The 22,473-nt window shown below is 37.8% G+C and overlaps 1 pseudogene; it reads right to left on the reverse strand.

The window, feature by feature from the left end:
• The window catches only part of LOC125869842 (probable indole-3-pyruvate monooxygenase YUCCA10), a 39,430-nt pseudogene extending 17,406 nt beyond the window's left edge, over positions 1–22,024 (reverse strand).
• Between the last annotated feature and the right edge of the window lie 449 nt (positions 22,025–22,473).

Genomic DNA, 22,473 nt, shown 5'->3' on the forward strand with positions numbered 1-22,473 from the left:
ACGAAAACTCAACAATAACATGAAAGTAAATTGTGAAATCCTCTGGACAACAATAAGGCTCACCAAAGTTGTCTGAAGCACAAAGTGATCTCAACGGAATGCCTGTTGATGTTACCAAACACTTGTATCTGCATCATAAAAGATGCTGGCTGAATGACATCAGTATATTAAATGTAAGAGTATGTAATATAGTTGAATAACAAACAACTGAAAGAAAGGGGCTGCAATAGATGTAGATATATACTCAACTGAATGTACAGAAATAAAGAAGTGAGATCATTAAAACTTTACATAAAAATACTTTGTCATTCTCTGAATTTTAGCATAATAAGTGATATGTAAACATACACTTTAACTCTATTGGGAAATTCTCTAACCGACAACCATCACTATGAGCGCAGTGATGATACAACATCTTGTCCACGCTGCTTGAACTGTCCTATATCATGCCGGGATATAGAACACCTCAACTATGTCGATCCACTAAGCTGTGCCCGAAGGCTCTAAGGATTCATCTAAAAAGTATGATCTTGTGCCTATGTTGGCAGGACATGGTTTATGGGGGCTGTGAGTTGTGTGAAATCTCCCTCATATCGGTGCTCAATACTACTCCCAATAATATTTACCTTTTCTCAATGTATAAAAACATTAATCTTTCTCTGGTTTGAGATAATTGCTCAACTATCCTCTTAAAAGAGGCAACTACTCTGAATTAACTCCAAACTCATTACTTGTTTAGAAATCAAAGTTTCTCTTTTCTCAATATAAAAATGATGAATTTGGGAGCCAATAATTCCCTTAAGCTTTACACAAAATGCTTCTTTAAACTTTCCTTAAACACTCTTTTTTACCTTATGAGAAAATGAATTAAAGATAACTATTCGGTTAAAATGATTCTTATCAAGAACTCAGTGAATACTTCAAATAATAGGGGTCATGCTGAAAAATAGGCATGAATATTCAACTAAAAAATCTCAATACTTAATATATAGCAACTCAAAACTTAGGAATAGCAACTAAGAATTCAACAACAAATTCGTCTCAAGAATTTTAAAAACTAAGGATGTAACCCTAGATTATTATTTACTAATAGAAAGTAGATGTAGAGCGTGAGGACGAACTCAGCCTATCACTATGATAGTCTTACGTACTTGGGAAGAACAATGTTCTTGGCAAAATCGATGGACTTTAAATAAAGATAGAAAACCCTAGCTTTTCTCCTCTTGAATCCTTGCTCTAAGTCTTTGAAGTATTAAAGAACGTAAAATAATGTATTAACACCGATTAGACCTTAATTAGGTGAAAATAGTTGTTAGTTAGGCTTAGGAAGGGTGAGAAAAGACTAACCTACCCTTCTTAAAAATTGTCAAAATAATCTATGAGACCATCTATGGGTCGTGGTTTGACCCACGGATCGTAGATCCCATCCGTGGATTCTATACTGTGTTTTGAGGCTCAAATGTCCATATATAAGTCCAAACGACAACCCGTAGGTCCACCTTCTGAGTATCGATTGGGTTCGTTGGATTTGGGTCCAAAAGGTTGATCCCAATATTCTAATGACGTCTTGACATGATGGGTCATCGTTTAAACCATGACCGAACGATTGGAGTCGTCATTCACAGATTTAGAAAACACTTGTTTGACAATCTTTGGTAAAACGGTCATAACTTTTTACTCCAACCATTAAATGAGGTAAACTTGGTGGCGCTAGAAATAAGATTCAAATACCTTTAATTTGGTAGGTTATAGACTACCTAATTAATTATGAGCTGGGAGATATGATTGTTTGAATTGACCTACGTAGAATCTTATGTAAAAACTTAATCAGAAATGAAGGTTTCATTTCAACTTTGTGTTAGGGGATTCTTGTGACCTTAAATCATATCCAAATCCATTTGAACACCAAAGAAATGACATTTACACATATGAGTAACTTAAGGATCACCCAATTCAGTTTTATAGGTAATTAAAGACTGGTTCGGGCCTTAGCTTAGAAATTTTTGGGGTGTTACAACTAGGGGTCATTTGGTTACAAGGATAATGTATTTGAAATACATACACAACTAATGCCACAAAAACCAAAATCCAAACAAGTATCAATTTCACACCTTTCATGCCTCAGACGGTCAATATCTCTATGTTTTTTGGGAAATGCATGCACGCACAATCACCATTTCCTTCTTCAATTGGTTATTGTTGTTTATTTCTTAAGCTCAAATCAATAGATATTTATATCTCGCATCATGCCTTGTCATCTGAGTATATCTATGGTAAAATCTGGATGAGGCATACCACTTTCTTCAAAAGGATCAATTGGTTTTGCGATCCATTTTGTTCCCTACAGATAAGAGATTGAAGGTATGGGTCCCCTTGTAACGATTCGAACCATCGTTAATTAGGAAAAGCAAAAAATCAGGAAATTCTGGGCCGCTGTCCAGGTAGGTTAGGTTTTATGAATTGAGTAGTTATAAATCTGTGCTCACTATGTGATATATGTAAATCAATGGTAAGATTTATGTGTAGGCCTTCGTGCACTAAACAAAAGATGATTTAATCATAGGAAGAAGCCTTAGGTGATCTAGAGCTAAGTTGGTTGAATTATGGTTAAGTGATATATGTCGTTGAATACTTCATTGCGATGGGTGTGATTTCATGATTTTGTGCTATGTATTATTCTAGCTTCATTATGATACATGTATGTATGTGAATGTTGCATTGTTAATCACATTAGTTGTAAAAGAGGATACACGAATGATGAATGCCATGAATCAGGACTTGATTGTATGATTATGAGAATGTGATTTGTGATTGTGATTGTTGCTTGTTGAATGGATCGGGTGTTGCGTTCCGACACACAAACTTGGATCGGTTGCCACGTTCCAGCATATTTATGGGATCTGTTGCCACGTTTCGGTATACTAACTATTTAGGTTTGGGTTCCCTGAGAGGACCAATGATTTGACATAATTGTATGCCTTGAGGATTGTGAAACTATACCTTGTTCGTACTGATAATTGATGTTGTATTTAACAGAGTTGTTTTTATGGTTATAAGGACTTATGTTTGATTGTTCTTCTATGTTGAGTTACTTCAGATGTACCTTCATGTTGAGTGAACGGAAGGGGCACACCCAACCGGGATGTGATACGGTAGGTGGAGAGTCAATGTTTCAAGAATTGTTGATGTCCGAGTAAAAGTTGTCGTGTGTTGTAATGGTGAGGTGTGGGGGTAGTGTTCGGGATGTAAGTGCTTAGGTGGATTTCACTTTGGAGAAAGGGAATTGTGTTTAATGGTTTGAAAGCTTGATGTAATGTACTATGTGGCCAAAGCTGGGTAATAGGAAGAGGGAGTAAGGGTAGGAGAGGTTAGTTGAAAAGCCTGTAGTTGTAGTGGAGGGACTTTTCTATGCGTTAGAATGGTTATGCTATGATCAAGAACCTAGTAAGTAGGTTGACTGAAAAGGTGGTTAGTAGTTAGACTACTAGCGTGATTCGAAGGTAGTTTGAGAGAGGGTAAAGGTGGAGAAGCGAGGGGTTTTATTGCATGCTCTAACTAGATGTTTTATTATGTTATATGGTGGGCGTCAGGTTGACCGATGATGCCTACCAGTACGTGTGGTTCATACTGATACTACTCTTGCTACGTCTTTTGACATAGTCTGGATGCAGATTGGTAATGTTTCATTAGATGAAGATGTAGAATTCTCTGGCAACTTCTACTTTTACTTCTGCATGGTAGCAGCTGTGTCTTTTATTAATTATGTCCAGTTTGTACTCTTAGTAGCTCTTGTACCTTTTTAGACTAGATTCTTGGGGGTGTTAGTTACTTTACAAGTTTTAACTCTAAATTGTTTAAAATTTTATTTATGGAAACTCTATGATTTTGTTTATATCCATTTTTCATTAATTTTCCGCATGTTTTAACTATTGGGATATGAGGGTTCTGCTACTTAGGCATTAGAGTGGGTGTCCGCACGGCCCGGTGGGTTGGGTCGTGATAAATTGGTATCAGAGCCCAGGTTACTGGTCTCCTAATACAAGAGCAAAATATGGACTAGACTCCTGCGGATTGGTGTGTTGACGTCCATATATAATCCTTAGGAAGCTAGGAAGCTTTCTAGGAAATAGTTCCACTCATTCTCTCCTTTCGTGTGAAGTGTCGATTGTGGTATGAGTTGATTCCAATTGGTTTCTCCCAATTCCAATTGGTATCTCAATAAAGTGAATCGGATGTCGTGGTCACAACTGAAGGAACACAAGCAAGGTAAATTGGAACTGAGAAGGTTCCAATTGGTATCTGGCCCTAGGGGCGGTGTGAATACATAGATGATCGGTAATGGTCATCCATGGAACGAAGTAACTAATTAAGAATTTGGACTTGTCTATGAGTTGTAACTTGAAGTTTGAGAATGTGCTCTTCTTGTTTCCTGAAGTATCTGTGAATGTGAAAGTTCTAATTCCTCGAATGTTATTATGTGGTTATGTGCACTATAAATGAGTATCTAAACTTTGATATGTGCAATGTGTTGTCTTAATTGATTGAAATTATGCAAGTTGTAAAGGCCTGAGTATTGTGAAGCCCGTTGCGAAAAGAAGGTCCTAACTAGATTCGATGAGAGGGTTTAGAAAAAACTATGGGGCGATTTGTGAGGAAGACCTGAATGTGTCTTGCGCTTGTGTAATGACCACGTGAAGGCCTGGGTGTATCCTGGGGATGTGTGGGTTGTGGTGCTGAAATAGTGAAAATGTTTTGGTTCGCGTATCGGGTAGACAGTGATTTTTCCTAGCTTGTAGAATTATCCTAAAATTGTTTGGTGAGGCTGGGAATATTGGGGAAAATTAGAAAACAGAAAAACCCCAGAAAAATGTTGGCTTGGTAACTGGTTTTGGTTGAGCCGTTGAGGTGGGATTATTCCCCCCAAGGCGAGACCGCCAGAGCGAGATGAGGCGAGGTAGAACCTTAGCCTGCCCTCTCTAGTTTTCCAAGTTTCCCGATAAGGAACCCAAATGGTATTCGAGCTAACCCCTGCAATTCTATCAGTGTTCAACAATTTAGAATAGCTTATAAAACTTAGTGATTAACCTTTCCTACGAAAAAGCAGGAAATCTAGCATCCAAGTGCTTATAAAACATAAGAAGGTCGAAAACATAAAAACCAAGTTGTCCTAGAATTTACAAGCCCAAGACGGGCGAAAAACCAAATCAGGGACTATGGGGCTGGGAGGTGTCCAATCGGAGTCTAGCTCCTCTGGAGGTACAAGGCCTGTCACGACCTCGTCCAAGAGAGTAAAGTGTTGGAAATTTCCTTTCTTGACCCGGGGAAGCTCCTGATTAGGGGCAACGCAGGTGAATATGGTCCTCACGGTCTTCCATATTTGGACCAGCAGACGATCCCTCTCCATACCTTTCATCCTCTCCTAGAGTAGCTCACGACGGAGCATCTTGACCTCTAGGGTAGTGTTTGGTGGAACCGGAGTGAAGTTAGTAAAGAAACTCCCCAATCTCTTTCAGACGGCCGCTAGATCCTCTTCGACCCATGCACCTGAGAGTGGGGCCTCGCCGTCCAAATCCACGACCGCCTTACTGCTGCTAGCCTTGCCCATTCTCATCCTCTTTCTCCTGGAAGTAGAACTTGCTCTAACCAAAAGAGGGTGAAGGGGGGGGGGATCAATAGAAAGTACCTCATTGGCGTCAAAAAGTGGCACTCCCTCCCGCTTGCACAACGCAGTAATAAGTCATGGTAGGAACAAAGCATTCTTGTTACCCCGATAGAACATCTTCTACTCCGAAATGATCTGCTCCCCCTACATTCAACTCGATGCCCTGTATAGCACACACAACCACCAAGACCCAAGGAAAGTTCACGTCGATACGGTTGCCCGACGGGCAGATCCTCCTAGTCACCAAGTGTAGCCACCTCTTAGCATTAGGTGACCAATCCGTGCTAGTAATGCCCTCCGCAGTGGCCCAATAGACTCGGTCCCGACCAGTAGGTTCCACCAGGGTGTCTCTTAGCCGTTCCAGATCCATCTCCCTCAGCTTGGAATCGCACTCTGTATTCGAGACCTCCGGCACCTCTTGAGCCTCATAAATGGCGGTGGCATTCAGGGGAATGTCAACTCCCCGGATATGGATGACGGGGTGAGGGTCGTCCCATCGCACAGTAGGCAGGATGGCGTAGAACTCCCACACCCTAGTGGAACGTGCATTCGGGGGAGCCACAGTTAGTTGAGCCTATCCGTAATCCATCAAGCGAGCATAAAAGGTAGGAGCCTTCTCTTCCAGCTTAAGTAAGACCAAACCTCTCACACAGCAGAATCCTATGTTTCTATTATCGTGATGCGTTTCCCGACTCATGGCATCGGGGAACCGAATGCAAGGTAAGGTTTCCTCATTTAGACCTGCCATTTAGAGAGTTTGCAATAAGTTAAATATAAGTTATAACACGATTGGAATAGATAGGTTAAGGCCAAAGTGAGAAGAAAGAAATTTTCTGAGTTAAGGGATGTAGGCCGCTGGTTTGGCATATCCCGCCACAGTGGCCAAAATCCCGCCAGGGCGGGATTATGAAGGCCGCCACAACGGGATGAATGTCACCAGAGCGGCCTTCATCTAGGACAAACAGTAATGAGTCCACAAATTGGACTCATTTAGGGCCATATTTTATTAGAAATAGTGTCCTCAAATGCTTCTTTTATGTCAATATCTGAGGAAAACTCTTAAGTTTCACGTATTTGATGATTTAAGGAGAGCTTGGACACTATGGGGCTGAACAGTTCCGTGAAGCAGTACTATATCTCCCAATGGTCCATGATGTGAAGATGTTGTAGGCAAGAACGGAAGGCGATGAACTGTACCAAAGGGCGTATCATGACTTGATCGGCAATTCCGACTAACTTCGCCGAGTGATCCGCCGCAACACTATTTTTTGAAAACTATAAATACTAGTTGTAGCTTTTATTTTAGATATCAAGAAATCACTATCATCGAATATCAATTACTACTATCAGATACAATATTTTTCTCTCAAGTTTGAGAGGGTTTTGAAAAGAAGAAGAAGAAAAGGGTTTCATCTCTTTCAATTTGGGAGTGGGTCTCTTGGATTCTTCAATCTTGACCTAAATTGAGACTTAAATCTTCATACCTATTTGTATGCAACATCATTTACGTATAAATTTCTATCTCTTGATGTGTGGCTAAAAACCCCAATTCTTGGGTTGTGATATAGCGAATATGGGTTAAGATAATTGTTAGGTCTTGCTTGCTGATAGTTTAAAGGTAGTTTAATGGTGATTTCGTCTAGTAGTTGTGGTTGAATCAAATGGATTTGTAGTTTCAAATAAAAGTTCACTCATGTGTTTTCGGCTTACTCGAGAGAGAAGTCGTGAAACCAAGACCACTAGATTGATGGCCTAAGGAGTGGGTCGACATGAGGCTCAGCCCGAGAGGGTGAGCCCTAGTCCCATATCCTAACACTCAGCTCGAGAGAGTGAGTGGGATAAGGCGTAAGCTGGTCTTCATGCTGCAAGTCTGTGTCCGAGAGAAACCCATTTCAAATGGGGTAAGTTGCTCGAGAGAGAACTTCTTTCCACATAAAGCTTAGCCTAGTCACTATTACTCGATAAATTTTCTATCGAAATCATGTACTCAATACTTTAGATTAACCCATATTCCGGTCACATCCCAAGAATCCCCCTCTCATTGCTAGATTTTCTTGTTAATCTTGCAATTTTTTGCTTACTTGTGTTAAAACCCCCAATTTGATATTTGACACTTTCGTGTCACCCCCTTAATTTATTATGACTTTACTCGTTAACTTCTTCATCTAAGACTAGTAGGAATGAAATTTTATTTTTATATAAATTCTCAAAACCACTCCCTTGGGACTATCCCAACCTTTGGTTGGGTTATTATACAACTGCACGATTGTAAACACCCGAACTGTAAGACGTGTCGTTGATTACGCAAACATTAAAATGGCACTGCTGCCGGGGAGTGGTGTTATTTGGGAATTCTTAGTTAAGTAGAATTTTTTGTTCTTCTTAGTTTTAGCTTTACTAATATAAATTGTAGTTTTGTTTTGCTTGTTTCAATATCAAAGCGGGGAAATAAGACTGGATGATCATTATGGGTACTGTAACACCCCGTATCCAAAAATAGAGATTTTAGATTTCTGGTATTACAAGTGGCACTCATGGCACCATCCACGGACCGTAGATGGACTCACACTCCATCCTGCAGGTCCGTGGTTCGTGACAGAAAACTTCCCCAGAACTCAGTCAGAAAATTTGGCTAAGTCCCGACTCACGGACAGACCCACGGTCCGTAGATCAGACCACGGTCCGTGGTCTGTGTCCGTGGATAGAGACTTCCCTTAACCAGCCTCTGACACAAACTACAGTCGACTAGCACGGACAGTCATTCGATCCACGGTCCGTAGGTCTGACCGTAGATGAGGGTCAGTGTAACGACTCGGAAAAATGATAGGTTAAGCAAGAGCCTATGACTTTGTGTTGACTTTATAATGAGGTTCTATGAGGGGTTTTTTTTGTAATGTCGTTTTAATTGTGTAACATCGACGATTTAAAATGAATATGAAGAAGCTTGAAATTAGAAGTAGTCACTTTTGGAAAAAAAGTTCAGAATCTGGAAATTTGGCTAAGTTCAAAACCTGGAAATTTGGTTAAGTGTGGGAAATCAGTGAGTTTTTGGCCAACTTTGAGCAGTCATAACTCCTAGCTCAGGATGATCCAGGAGTAGTTCCAGTTATGTTTGGAAAGCCCTTGGAACGATCTTTCCAACGCCACTGAGTTTTCTCGATTCCGAGTTCGTATGAGCGAGTTATGCCCTTTGAAAGTTGGGCAGTTGGCAAGGAGTCCGTCCGGAAATTTAAGGGCATTTTGGTCTTTTCACAAATCTTTTCTTTTGAGGTTATATTATTGTGTTAGGCTGATTGTGGATCATTTTATTCCATTTTAAAAGAGTAAGGAAGGGTTCTCTTTGGAACACCATTGAAGGCCAAGGTGAAGTTGGAGCTAGGGTTGAAGGTTTTGAGTGCTTTCTTCTTCAATTTTTCGTGGGTTTCAACTTAGAGGTATGGTGACCCTTGATCCTTGATCAATCTTTCTTTCAAGGAGTCCAATCAAAAGTGTTTCAAAGAACAAAATCTCAAATTCTAATCTAAGCATGGGTTCATTGGCAAAACGTTTTCTAAGCCATTATATTGATGAATTAATGTTTGATTAATGTTTTTAAGATGATTTCATATGGAATTCCTTGAAGAACCCATGTTTTCCCTAAATTCCTAAATTTGCTTATGAAGTGGGTCTTTTGCTTATGATTCAAAGTTTATGAAATTGTGTTTGGATTGGATTGTATTAGTGACTCTTATGATTTTCTACATCTATCTATGATGAATTGATGATGTGTGGATGAATTGAAAGTTGTGGCCTTATGGGCAAGTTATGATGAATTCTCTTGTGGTAAGTAAAATGGTTGGGACTTGAGTGTTGTTGATTATGGCTTTGGAGGATGGTAAGTTGGCTTAATCTCTTATTATGGATAAAATTGTTCTTGTTTAGTTTGATCCACTTATGGTGGAGGTGTTTAATTATGGAATGTATTATGAACATGGACTTGAAGGCATTATCTATTGAATTAAAGTGTAATCAAGTTATGAAATGTTATTGTACTATGTGAAGGTATTCTTATGGTTATAAGGTGATCTTGTACAAAGTGTTATTGTATTGTATATTATATATATAAATGAGGCTATATGTAAAGTCCTATATGAAGCTATATGTAAAGTTTTATGTGAAGCTTTATGTGTGAAGGTATGATGTGAATGAGTTTATGTGATCTTGTGATGATCCTATGAAAAGTGGATAGCATTGTGATTTAAAGTATGATTTTTCTCATGATGTATATATGAAATGATGTTGGATTATGAAGTATCCTTAGATGATAATGTTGTGACTTGGTTGGTAGACTAAAGTGTCTCTCCTTGTTACTTAAAGTCTTGAATGCATGAATGTGTGAAGTGGGCTAGAACTAAGAAATGGTGCCCTTTCTATAAATGATAAAAGAGGAATTCTAGGCCAAGACTTGAATCGGCAAAACTAAGAAATGGTGCCGTTTCATAAGTCTAGCTTTCCTAAGTAAACGTATAACCTTGAAGGATGGGCCTTGGGTGAAGTTCCCTTCTTGAGTGAGATGATAGACTTAGAGATGGATGGAGCCGGAACGACAAGATAATCCTTATCTAAGAAAGTCAAATGAGCTATCCTTATGAACCTTGATTGCCCATGACTAAGAAATGGGGTCTTTCTTGGGAAGAGGTACTATGAGTTGGTTGAACTAGAAAAGGAACCCTCTCTAAGTACATATGTGATCGAATACTCTATGGGAAATAAGGCTAGCACCGAGTGGATGTGGTTAGGAAGGTGGCCTAGTTGAGTATGAGATTAGGCACAATGAACTTCCTTGGACATCTCCTAAACCATGTGCCTACATGGGTTGCTTATTAGTTCTACTTTTGGCAAGTAGAACACCTTCCACGGAGTAGGGTAGACTCCGGATTCCATACCTAGCTAGTATGGTCTATGTCGGTTATGCCTATTCCCATCATGTGGGATGTGCACTCTAGTTATTGGATAGGTTCTACAACGTGTAGGTAGTAGTATGGGATGCTATCTACACATGGCACGAGTAGACTTTGAAGATACTGAAGTGAGTTCCCTAAGTCTAACGACTATTATATGAAAGTCCCCTTATGTGCTTGAATGTCTCCTAAATGGTTTCTTAAAGAATGTTGGCCTATTGAGGTTATGTTGTAAAGGAAATGCCCTTATCTAAGGTAATCTTGAGGAACTCTTAAGTGTGCTTGAAGAGATTGTATGGGCGGTCACTTCTTGTCTTACTCAAGTGTGTCTTAAGGTTATATTAGGTAGAGGTCCTATGGTAATGAAATGGCATGTGTTCCTTTAAAGTTAAGCATGGGTTGTATATGAATATATGTTGAGTATGTATATGGTTGGCTATGGTTTTATATGTGAACATTGACTTGTATTATGTCTCTTATACTTGTGAAGTGAAGGTTTTATCAAAATGATATGAAAGCATGCATTTCTTGTAAGTGTCCGTTGTGCATATTTTCTTGCATGGTCATCATATTTAGTACTTAATTGTGCTAATTCCATATTTCTCTATTTTCTACAAGTGTAGGTTCCGGGAAGTGAGCGGGTTCTACAGTAAGCTTGGAACTTGAAGTTCTTCCAAGATCTTGTGGTATGTCCTCATATGTCGAGGACAAGACTTTTCTATTCTTGTTTTATGATAAGGTTCTTGTAATAGACTTAATAGACTTCTTTTGATTGTAAAGGGCCGTGTCCCTAGTATGTTTTCACGTTTATGTCTAAGATGGCTAAGAGACTTAGTATTCCGCTTGTGTACTTTTGAATGATGTTTTTAAAAGTGACCTTTGAGTCTTATAGGATTTTATTTAAAGAGTTTTTAATTCCGCGCTATTTTACATATCTAATGTGATGAATGCTAAGGGCTTGTATGAGACCTCCGAGAGGTCGAATACGCATGTTACGACTTGGGGATGCTCTCGGGTCGAGACAGTCAGCAACTAATTAGCTGAAAAATATTGATGGGTCAACTTCAGACGGTCATAACTCTTAGCACAAAATTAATTATGTGTCCCATGACCTATTGTTAGATATATAATTGAATTATCTTTCCAACGCCACCGAGTTTGCTAAATTCCAACCTCCAAGTAAAAAGTTATGCCCGTTTTAGTGAAACACTGTTGGGCAGACTCGACCTACGGACCCAATCGACGGACCGTCGATTGATTGACGGACCGTAGGTCCATTCCGTCAGTCACTCCGGCAGCAGTTAATTCAAGGGTCTTTTGGTCTTTTCCTATTTCGTTTAACCCCTTCGATACGTCGTTTAAACCCTAAATCATGAGGTTTTAATCAGTTTAAGCCTAGAAACATAACTAGAACTTATCCAAGTCAATTCATTAATCAAAATCTTATAAAATTAGAATCAAGAGAGGGGAAAAAGGTCAAGAACCCTAGTTCAAGAACGCAGGAAGGTTCCATCATTTCCAGCCTCGAAATCAAAGGATTTCTCCGTGGAATTCGTCACCAAGTATGTGGGATTTCACTAGTGGGTTCCTTTCGCCCATTAGGTCCCTAGAATTCAGTCAGATTCTTGATCCCATGATTATGAACAAACCTAGGATTTCTAGAATCTCAACAGATCATCATGAATTAGTTATTTAACTGTTCCAAATCAGATTATCATGTTATTGCTCAGTTTCTTACATAAATTTCAGAACCCTAGCTATGTATTTCATTAGTTCTTGAATTACACCTGATAGGTCAGATATTTAAGTTATTCAGATGTACATGCTTCAGTTTTATGCCACATTATCAGTATATTTCAGCATAAACCGTATTTTGAGTTATAAATCATGAGAAGCTTTTCTTTAAGACAACATTTGAGTTTTAAACTGAGTTTTTGAGAAAGTTAAGATGAGTTTGAGAATGAGCTTCTAAAACATGATTAGTATGACAATTGAGTAGGTTATCAATGTATGAATAGTATGGTATCTAGATATACCATCAATGTTTATGCAATATGACTTCCCAAGTCATCAATGATCAGAGTATTGTTTTCTAAAAAGGCGTTTTCAAGTATGAGTATCTACATGTCAGTATTTTAAGCTATTCAGTATTTCAGTTATAATATATTCAGTTATACATGCCTCAGTTTATGAATGCATCATTATCAGATTAATTGTTGCATTCTCAATTTGCATGTTCAGTTTCGAGCTATCCAGTATTTACAGAAATTCAGTCATAACCAGTTAACTACTTAATTCATTGGGAGTAGCATAATACCGAGTTGGACTAGGGTTCAGCGTACCTGTATTGTCCTAGAACTACGAGCACGTAGCTGTAAGTCCCCTCTGTGGGCAACATCAGTTTAGTGATCACACCAGCATGCCTTTATACCTCTGGCAGGGTATATTGGGTCCTCTCGATGGGGCGTATACATCGGACTCCGCATTTAGCTCATGTGGTTTTATGTCGGTTATTAGTAGCTCCCACAGTTCAGTCAGACTCTATTGCATTGACCATATTTCAGTACAGTTAGTATTCAGTCTCAGCATGTTATAAATTTGGTCATTGCATCAATTAGCTCAGTATTCAGTATTTTCAGTATCTATATCATGTTTAGATTATTTCATTGCTTTATTGTTTTGTTCAGCTATATGTTATTTCAGCTTTACTCTATCCTGCATGCTCAGTACCCTTCAAGTAGTGACACATACGTGCGCTACATCTTCTCGTGATGTAGGTTCAGGTTCTCAGCATCCAGATCACGCTTAGATCGATTCCCGATCTTCAATTCAGCATCATTAGTGGTGAGTCCTCATTCTTTGAGGACTAGTGACATGTTTATCTTTATCGCTTTTAGTCTTTAGTTTCAGTTTTTCTAGATCTAGTTGGGGCATGTCCCAACATTTCTAGTCAGTTTAGAGGCTTAATTCAGACATAGTTAGATTCAGCTTAGTGTTGAGTTAATATCTTCTTTGCATTAAACTCATCAGTTTTCATATATCTCAGTTATAGTAAATGGGTATTTCCCATTTTTCAGATTTATTTATGATTTAGCTTCCGCACAGTTTCTATTATTCAGATTATATTTAGTATGCTCATGATCGCCGATCCCGATGGTTACTGTCCTTTGAACTTCCATGTTTACTGGAAGATCTATAAAACTCGGCGAAGTGAGTGATTACTCGGTGAAATGCCGAATGACTTAGCTATCGCGACTGATGTAGCCTAATGGGAAAGGACTGGACTCTTTGCGAGTAAAAGGTTTAAATTCTTGAACTCGCTCACTTTTACATGCTTCCATTCCTCCAATTGCACCTGTGCACACTAATTTCCATATATTCATTCATTACCTAAGTATTTTAGTTAGCAATTTGTGCTCGGAACATGGATTACACTCTATATTGGCCAGCGCAAACGGGTGGCTGTGACGCATTCGAGAACGTGGGTTGAAAATAGGCGCATTGGGTTGCTTAGCAAAGTTGTGTTAAGCTCGCTGAACCTCTCAGGCATTCGCTTAATGTCCACACCTTTCCTTCTTAGTAAAGAAAATTTGTTGAAGGACTATGACTCGAAACAACAGATATAGCCAGACATAAAGTCACAGGAAGAACCATGCCACCCAGAAAGATGGAGCGACTTCTTAGACAGGATCCCCTCTTTACCTCCCTCTCTATTTTTCTTTAATTGACTTGTTGGATATTTTTGTTATTTGCATTTGAGGATAAATACTTTTTAATTATGGTGGGATGATACCCACCTTTTGTGTGTTACTCGCGCTTTGTGTTGATATTTGGATTTTTTTGTTTAAATTTTGTTGAGATACTGCGCATGTGTGGACGTTTGAGCTTATGGCTCCCTTCTTGTTTTTATTGTAAAATGATTTTGACCCTTCTCAAAAAAAAATTCACACATTTTTTCCACCCCTCGTATGCGCTTTAAATGTAAATGTTCAGTAGCAAATTTGAGTCTCGGTTTTGATCATTACCGATGACTTAAATAGTGCTAGCAATTGAATGAACATGAGTGTATGGCTACGATGAGGCCAAATGATGTTGCATAGACAATATGTGAACTTTTTGCATCTTGTTGTGATTAGTCATTTATCAAATTGATTCTCTTGTGAAGACAATTGCACAATAGCTAAAGTGTGGAGTCTTGTTTGACTTTAGTATCAATGCCTTGTGTGATGAGCTTACTTTGAACCATTCATGAATACACCTAGAATTTGCCCCGTTAGTCCGGTTGATTAAGTAAGGCTTATTCTTGAGATGATCTTAGGCAACTTTAAACAGTGTGAGCCAATTTGACATATACCTCTTTTGTGGCCTACCCGTGAGTCTGTTAACCTCTCTTGAACACCCCTTGAACCTTACCTTTCTTTGGAAGAAACATGATGAAACCTAGACCTTTCTTAATCCACTACCTATAAGTCTCTTTATTTGTGGTTTAGTGAATAGCCAACTTAGGCCAAAAGCCTAAGTTGGGGGTGTGGTGAAAAGGAAAAGGGAAAATCAGGAAGTGAAAGAAAAGTCTCCCTTAACCCATGGTGTTGCGAAAAATGGAAACCCCCCATATAAAAAAAAGAAGAAAAAGAAAGAGAAAAGAAAAGAAATGAAAAAGAAAGTAGTGGAATAATGTACAAAAGAAATTGGGTTTCCAAGCAATCCACGGAGAGTGCATCCTAGGATGACTTATGAGCACTAGAAGAAATTGATGAAGGAAAAGAAAAGTGTATTGAGAGCACCACATTTCATACGGATGAAAATTCACTGAGCCTAAATGACCATACCATTGAACTCAGCCCCATTACAAGCCTTGAAAAGACCTTCGTAATCTTGAGTGTGCTGAACCAAATGTTAACTGGAAAATATGGGCAAACCTATGGGTGAAAGCATGCATTGTGTTCCTGTTTTTGAGTGTGAGTGTTGCATCTGATTCCTGATCTTCAAATGATTAAACCTTCTTTTGTGAAAATAGAATCATTCTTTGTGTGAGGGAATTTAGATACTTTTGTTGAGCTTGTACTTGCATTTGAAGCAGGTATTGCGAGCATCAGAATCTTTGGTAATGGTGTGTCACAACTTGAATCTTTGAGTACACAATTGATTCTTGTACGAGTAAATTGAGTCTTGTTGTGTACATTCAAGATTGAGTCTTGTTGTGTACATTCAAGATTGAGTCTTGTGTAGCACTTTTTGAGACATCCTATTTGCACTGCTAAACTTGAGTTTTACTTGAGGACAAGCAAACATTTAAGTTGGGGGTGTTGATGAGTCCATAAATTGGACTCATTTAGGGCCGTAGTTTAATATAATTAGTGTCCTCAAATGCTTCTTTTATCTCAATATCTGATTAAAACTCTTAAGTTTCAGGTATTTGAAGATTTAAGGAGAGCTTGGACACTATGTTGCAAAAAGGAACAAAAAGTCTAAAATCAATGAAGATATGAAGGACTGAGCATCGCCGAGTCCACTTGGTGAGTCGCCGAAGGGTCTTACCTCGTCTTTTGTTCCGGTGTGCTGAGCCTTGAAGAAAAGTTTCAAATCGGCGGTGAAGAGGAGCAGTTGGCATGTTGGCGAACAGTTCCGCGAAGAAGTACTATATCGCCAAAAGGTCCAGGACGTGAAGATGTTATAGCCAAGAATGGAAGGCGAAGAACTACATGAAAGGGCAAAAGGCCGACTTGATCGGCGATTCCGACTAACTTCGTCGAGTGATCCACCATAGCACTATTTTCTGAAAACTATAAATACTAGTTGTAGCTTTTATTTTAGATATCAAAAAATTACTGTCATCAAATATCAATTACTACTATCAAATACAATGCAAATATGGGTTAAGATAATTGTTGGGTTTTGCTTGCTGATACTTTAAATATAGTTTAATGGTGATTTCGTCTAGTAGTTATGGTTGAATCTAATACAAGTTCACTCATGTGTTTTCGGCTTGCTCGAGAGAGAAGTCGCAAAACCAAGACCACTAGATTGATAGCCTATGGAGTGGGTCGACATGAGGCTCAGCCCAAGAGGGTGAACCCTAGTCCCAATCCTAACACTTAGCTCTAGAGAGAGAGTGGGATAAGGCGTAGGCTGGTCTTCATGCGGCAAGTGGGTGTCCGAGAGGAACCAATTTTAAACGGGGTAAGTTGCTCGAGAGAGAACTTATTTCCACATAAAGCTTAGCCTGATCACTATTACTCTATAAATTTTCTATCGACAGCATGTACCCAATACTTTAGATTAACCCATATTCCGGTCACATCCCAAGAATCCCCCTCTCATTGTTAGATTTTTTTGTTGATCTTGCAAATTTTTGCTTACTTGTGTTAAAACCCCCAATTTGAAATTTGACACTTTCATGTCACCCCCTTAATTTACTATGTTTTTACTCGTTAACTTCTTTAGCTACGCCTAGTTGGAACGAAATTTTAATTTTTTATAAATTCTCAAAACCACTCCCTTGGGACGATCCCAACTGTTGGTTGGGTTATTATACTATTGCACAATCGTAGACACCCAAACTGTAAGATGTGTCATTGACTATGCAAACATCAAATAGTAGGCGCAATCATGGCACCTATTCCTCCCAAAATCCCCATTTTCAACAGAATTCCAGCGATCGGAGTATATTAACTACCTAGAACCTAAATATACAATTATTCAACAGAATAACCCCTAAATAGTGCCCAAATACGAGATTTATATCAACAGACCCTTCAACTTCCCCCACCCATTTTGGTATCGATTTAACCATATTTCTACAAAATCCTTATGCCCAGGACGTTATGGAGACGTTGGGGACGTAAGGCAAGTGTCGATGCTACGCTTATCTATCAAAACTAGCAACCTACTTTCATTTTTTAATAACTACCAAAAAACCGTTTCAATTCGATCAGTTAGTCGGCATGTAATTGTTGTTAATCAAGGACAAAATTAAAGAGCGTAAGGAACAAGATTATTACCTGAGTTTTGACGTTTGAAGGAGAGTGATTTGAGAGGAGTTTTGGGAGGGTTTTGGAAGTTTAGGGTGAAATGGGAAAAATGTTTCCCTTTTTCCCCCTTTACTATAGCTCGATCTACCGCCTCAGTGGGAGATCCTCGCCACACCGGGAGGGCTGCGCCCTAGCGGTCCAGGCTGTGTACTTTGAACGCGTTTTCTTCTTCTTCTTTTGTTGCCTTAATTTTCTTCTTGTCTTTGGGTATAGTACCTTTCTCGTGTCAACTAGTTGAAAAGTCACCATTTTTCCTGGTTTCGTGATGTCCCTATTCGTTAGTTTGGAAGTTCTCTGAAAATAGGGCATGTGATTATTCGTGTATTAATCATTCGGGGAAAAATGAGGGGTAAATTGGTATCTATTGTAACAACCTAAATCATCGTTAATTAGGAAAAGCAAAAAAAATGGGAAATTTTGGGCCACTGTCCCGCCAAAGTGGGCCAGATGCCGCTAGGGTGGCGGCGCCAGGGTGGGGTAAGTTGGCGCTAGAGCGGGATAGGTGAGACAAAATGTAAATAACACAAAATCCTATTTTTGTCCTTCTTCCTAAAACACCTAATTTAGTCGTAAAACACCCTAGAAACCCCCAAAACACTGCTTCAAGCTTGGGAAAGAGCGAGGGAGAGATTTCTTGATGAAGATGTCAATGGATTGCAGATTTTCGAACAAGATCACCTTCACAAATTCCGAAAATAAGAATCAAAGATCAAAACTCCGTGCAGCTGCTTGGCGCCCAGGTAGGCTAGGTTTTATGAATTGAGTAGTTGTAAATTTGTGCTCATTGCAAGATATATGCAAATCAATGGTAAGATTTATGCGTAGGCCTTCGTGCACCGAACAAAAGATGATTTAATCATAGGAAGAAGCCTTAGGTGATGAACTAGCGCTAAGTTGGTCGAATTATGGTTAAGTGATATATGTCGTTAAATACTTCATTGTGATGGGTGTGATTTCATGATTGTGTGGTATGTGTTGTTCTTACTTCATTATGATACAGGTATGTATGCGAATGTTGCATTGCTAATCATATTAGTTGTAAAAGAGGATACACGAATGATGAATTCCATGAATCATGACTTGATTGTATGATTATGAGAATGTGATTTGTGATTGTGATTGTGCCTTGTTGAATGGATCAGGTATTGCATTCCAACACACTAAATTGGATCGGTTGCCACGTTTTGGCATAATTATGGGATCGGTTGCCACGTTCCGGCATAATTATTGGATCAGGTACTATATTCCGGTATGCTAACTATTTTGGTTTGGGTTCCCTGAGAGGACCAATGATTTGGCATAATTGTATGCCTTGAGGATTGTGAAACTATACCTTGTTCATCATGATAATTGATGTTGTATTTACCAGAGTTGTTTTATGGTTATGAGGACTTATGTTTGATTGTTCTTCTATGTTGAGTAACTTGATATGTACCTTGATGTTGAGTGAACCAGAAGGGGCGCACCCAACCGGGATGTGATAGGGTAGGTGAGGAGTCAACGTTTCAAGAATTGTTAATGTCTGAGTAAAAGTTGTCATGTGTTGTAATGGCGAGGAGTGGGGGGTAGTGTTCGAGATGTAAGTGCTTAGGTGGATTTCACTTTGGATAAAGGGAATTGTGTTTAGTGGTTAGAAAGCTTGACGTAATGTACTATGTGGCCAGGGCTGGGTAGTATGAAAAGAGAGTAAGGGTAGGACGTGATGAGGTTAGTTGGAATGCTTGTAGTTGTAGTTGGGGGACTATTCTATGTGTTAGAATGGTTAAGCTATGATCAAGAACCTAGTAAGTAGGTTGACCGAGAAGGTTTTTAGTAGTTAGAGTACTAGCGTGATTCGAAGGTAGTTTGAGAGAGGGTAAAGGTGGAGAAGCTAGGGGTTTTATTGCATGCTCTTACTAGTTGTTTTATTATGTTATGTGGTGGGCGTCAGGTTGACCGATGATGCCTACCAGTATGAGTTGTTTGTACTGATACTACTGTTGCTATGTCTTTTGACATAATTTGGATGCAGGTTGGTAATGTTTCATTAGATGAAGATGAAGAATTCTCCAGCAACTTCTACTTTTCCTTCCGCATGCTGGGAGCTATGTCTTTTATTAATTATGTCCAGTTTGTACTCTTAGTAGCTTTTGTACCTGTTTAGAATAGATTCTTGGGGGTGTTAGTTACTTTACAAGTTTTTACTCTAAATTGTTTAAAAGTTTTATTTATGGAAACTCTATGATTTCGTTTATCTCCGTTTTTCATTAAGTTTCCGCATGTTTTAACTATTGGGATATGAAGGTTCTCCTACTTAGGCGTTAGAGTGGGTGCCCACACGACCCGGTGGGTTGGGTCATGACACCCCTAGATCTCCCTACCTTTGAACTTGAAGTGATTGGTATATATTTATTTTTTAGTAAATAAATAAAACCCTTTTCACTATATATATCTCTACTAGCCGAATAATCAACTTTTTCGATCCTCCCCTTCTTCATTAAGAATTAGATATTTCTCTTCATAAGTAGAGAGAAACTTGAATTAGGATGAACTCATCATTCAAGAGTATGCAACATCTATTATCGTCCATATATAGGGCTCCCTATTTGGACATGCTTTATTTTATGCAATACATATTTCTCCCGATGGAGAAAGAGGTTCTAAATTGAGACATTACAGTATTCAAAAACATAGATCAAAGTTGGTAACTAGAATTATCAAGGGTTCAAAAAATGAAATATATATGGGTAATGTACGAAATATTAAATTAAATAAATAATTTAAGTTTCATATACAGTTAGTGTAAACAATTTTTTGTACTATCATTTATCAAGTCATCTAACTGATATCTATAAACAAGTTTCTTCAAAAGTATGAGATTCAAAATCACAAAAAAAATATGTTATCTGGGCGATAGGTTAAAACGACGAAGTGTAAAATCTTTTATAAGACAAACTTAGCAAAAATCAAGAGTTTTCTTATAAGAAAAAGAAACCCTAGTTGTTTTTCTTCAAATAGTTCCTCAAATGAAAAATAAATATGAGTTGTTTGAACAAATTAACTATATATATGATTTTTTATACTAAACAACTTGTCACCTCTCCAAATCCTAGTCTTCTTTTTCTCACGATATAAAATACCTTATGACAAAGTGAACCTGAATTTTAAATACCTAATTTTGTGAAATTTAGAAATGGAATAACGAGATCTTTCCATTTTTTTGGGAGATTTAAATATCTATCTCAAATTTTTGTATTTACAATAATCCAACACCGTATTCCTAAATCATTTTCTAGTCAACTAATATCCCCCTTTAAAGAACAATTGATTTAATTAAATCAACTTTGAATTCATAATCGAGGTTGTTTATTCAATTTTGTATCCTGCTTGGAGAGTATGTTTGTGAATTTAACACATATGAGGAATCAGTATAAATTATTGGAGGTGAAGGTAATTCAAAAATTATTTTTAGATAAGAAATACCACAAGGTATATATGATTGGGTGGTCAACAAAGTAGAATGATAATCATGAGAAATCATGTTCATATTCTGGCCCTTTCACATAAGGGTATGACCTGGTGTTGACGGTCAAGAAACTCACACCCGATCTCTTGATGAATAGAGTTTCAACATTACAAATGCTAGTAAAATGTAACAGGTACCATGTAAAAAGTTGATGTACAACTGAACTGTTCGAACACAACCATCATCAATTAAAACATAAATTAACACAAACCTACACGCATGAAAACAATAAAAAAAGATAAAAGTAATGATAAGGCATAGAGAAATAGAGATACTTACTGGACTTCTAACAACAATTGATAAAAGATCAAAAGTTATTTCCATCCCTGAATTTCCTGATCCAACGATCAATACCTTTTTATCTTTATATTTTTTACCGGATCTATAATCACTTGAATGGATTATTTCACCTTCGAAATTTTCTATCCTTACCACCTTTGGAATATAAACTTCATTATTTTCTCCAATAGCCAAAATCAAGAAATCACTAGCATACAATTCAATTTCTACACTAGACAAATTTCTTGTTTTGACATTCCATTTCTTTTCCTCACTGTTGTAAAAGGCTGATTCAACACAAGTTTTGAATTTTGGCTTGATATTGAAATGCTCAACATATTCATCTAAGTATTAAGTAAATTCTTTTTTGGGCATATACTTAGGTGATGAAGTTGCATGTGGTATAAATGGCAATGAACAAAATCCTTTTGATATGTGCAAATAAAGTCTGTCATAAGTTTTTTTTTCATAAATAGGCACAACAATCTTCTTTTTCTAAAACAACATTGTTTATGCCCAATTTGTTTAAACAAGCTGAAACAGCTATATCGGATGGTCCAGCTCCAACCACAAAAATATCAACTTCTTTCTTTGCGAAATTAACCATTGAGAAATTTTCATAAAATTAAAGAGAAGTTCTTTTTTGAGAATGTTCAAAAGAAAATTACAACAAGATTTCAAGTAAGGAAATTTAGATCATAAGGTATGTGCATATATGGTCTTCAAAAAGGATAAAAATGAAATTTATTATTTTTTTGCCTTCTTTAAAAGTGTAATGGAAAACAACAGTTACATGTAAATGCAGATTAATTTGGAAGAAAGACTGTAATTTTGTCATTGAGTGTTATGAATGCATAGTTTCATCTAGAATTTTTTTTAGATGAAGACAAAATTGTTTTAATTTTTTTTTTGTCTTCACTTATTATCATGGTATTTGATATAGTTACGTTCGCGGTTTTATTTAATATGATGACAACTAAATATGAAGGTTAAAAAAAGAAATTAATATTTTTAGAACTTGTGTTCGTCTTAAATTATATGCAATAATATTTCTAT

The sequence above is a fragment of the Solanum stenotomum genome, chromosome 7, assembly GCF_019186545.1.
Source record: "Solanum stenotomum isolate F172 chromosome 7, ASM1918654v1, whole genome shotgun sequence".
NCBI classification, from domain to species: domain Eukaryota; kingdom Viridiplantae; phylum Streptophyta; class Magnoliopsida; order Solanales; family Solanaceae; genus Solanum; species Solanum stenotomum.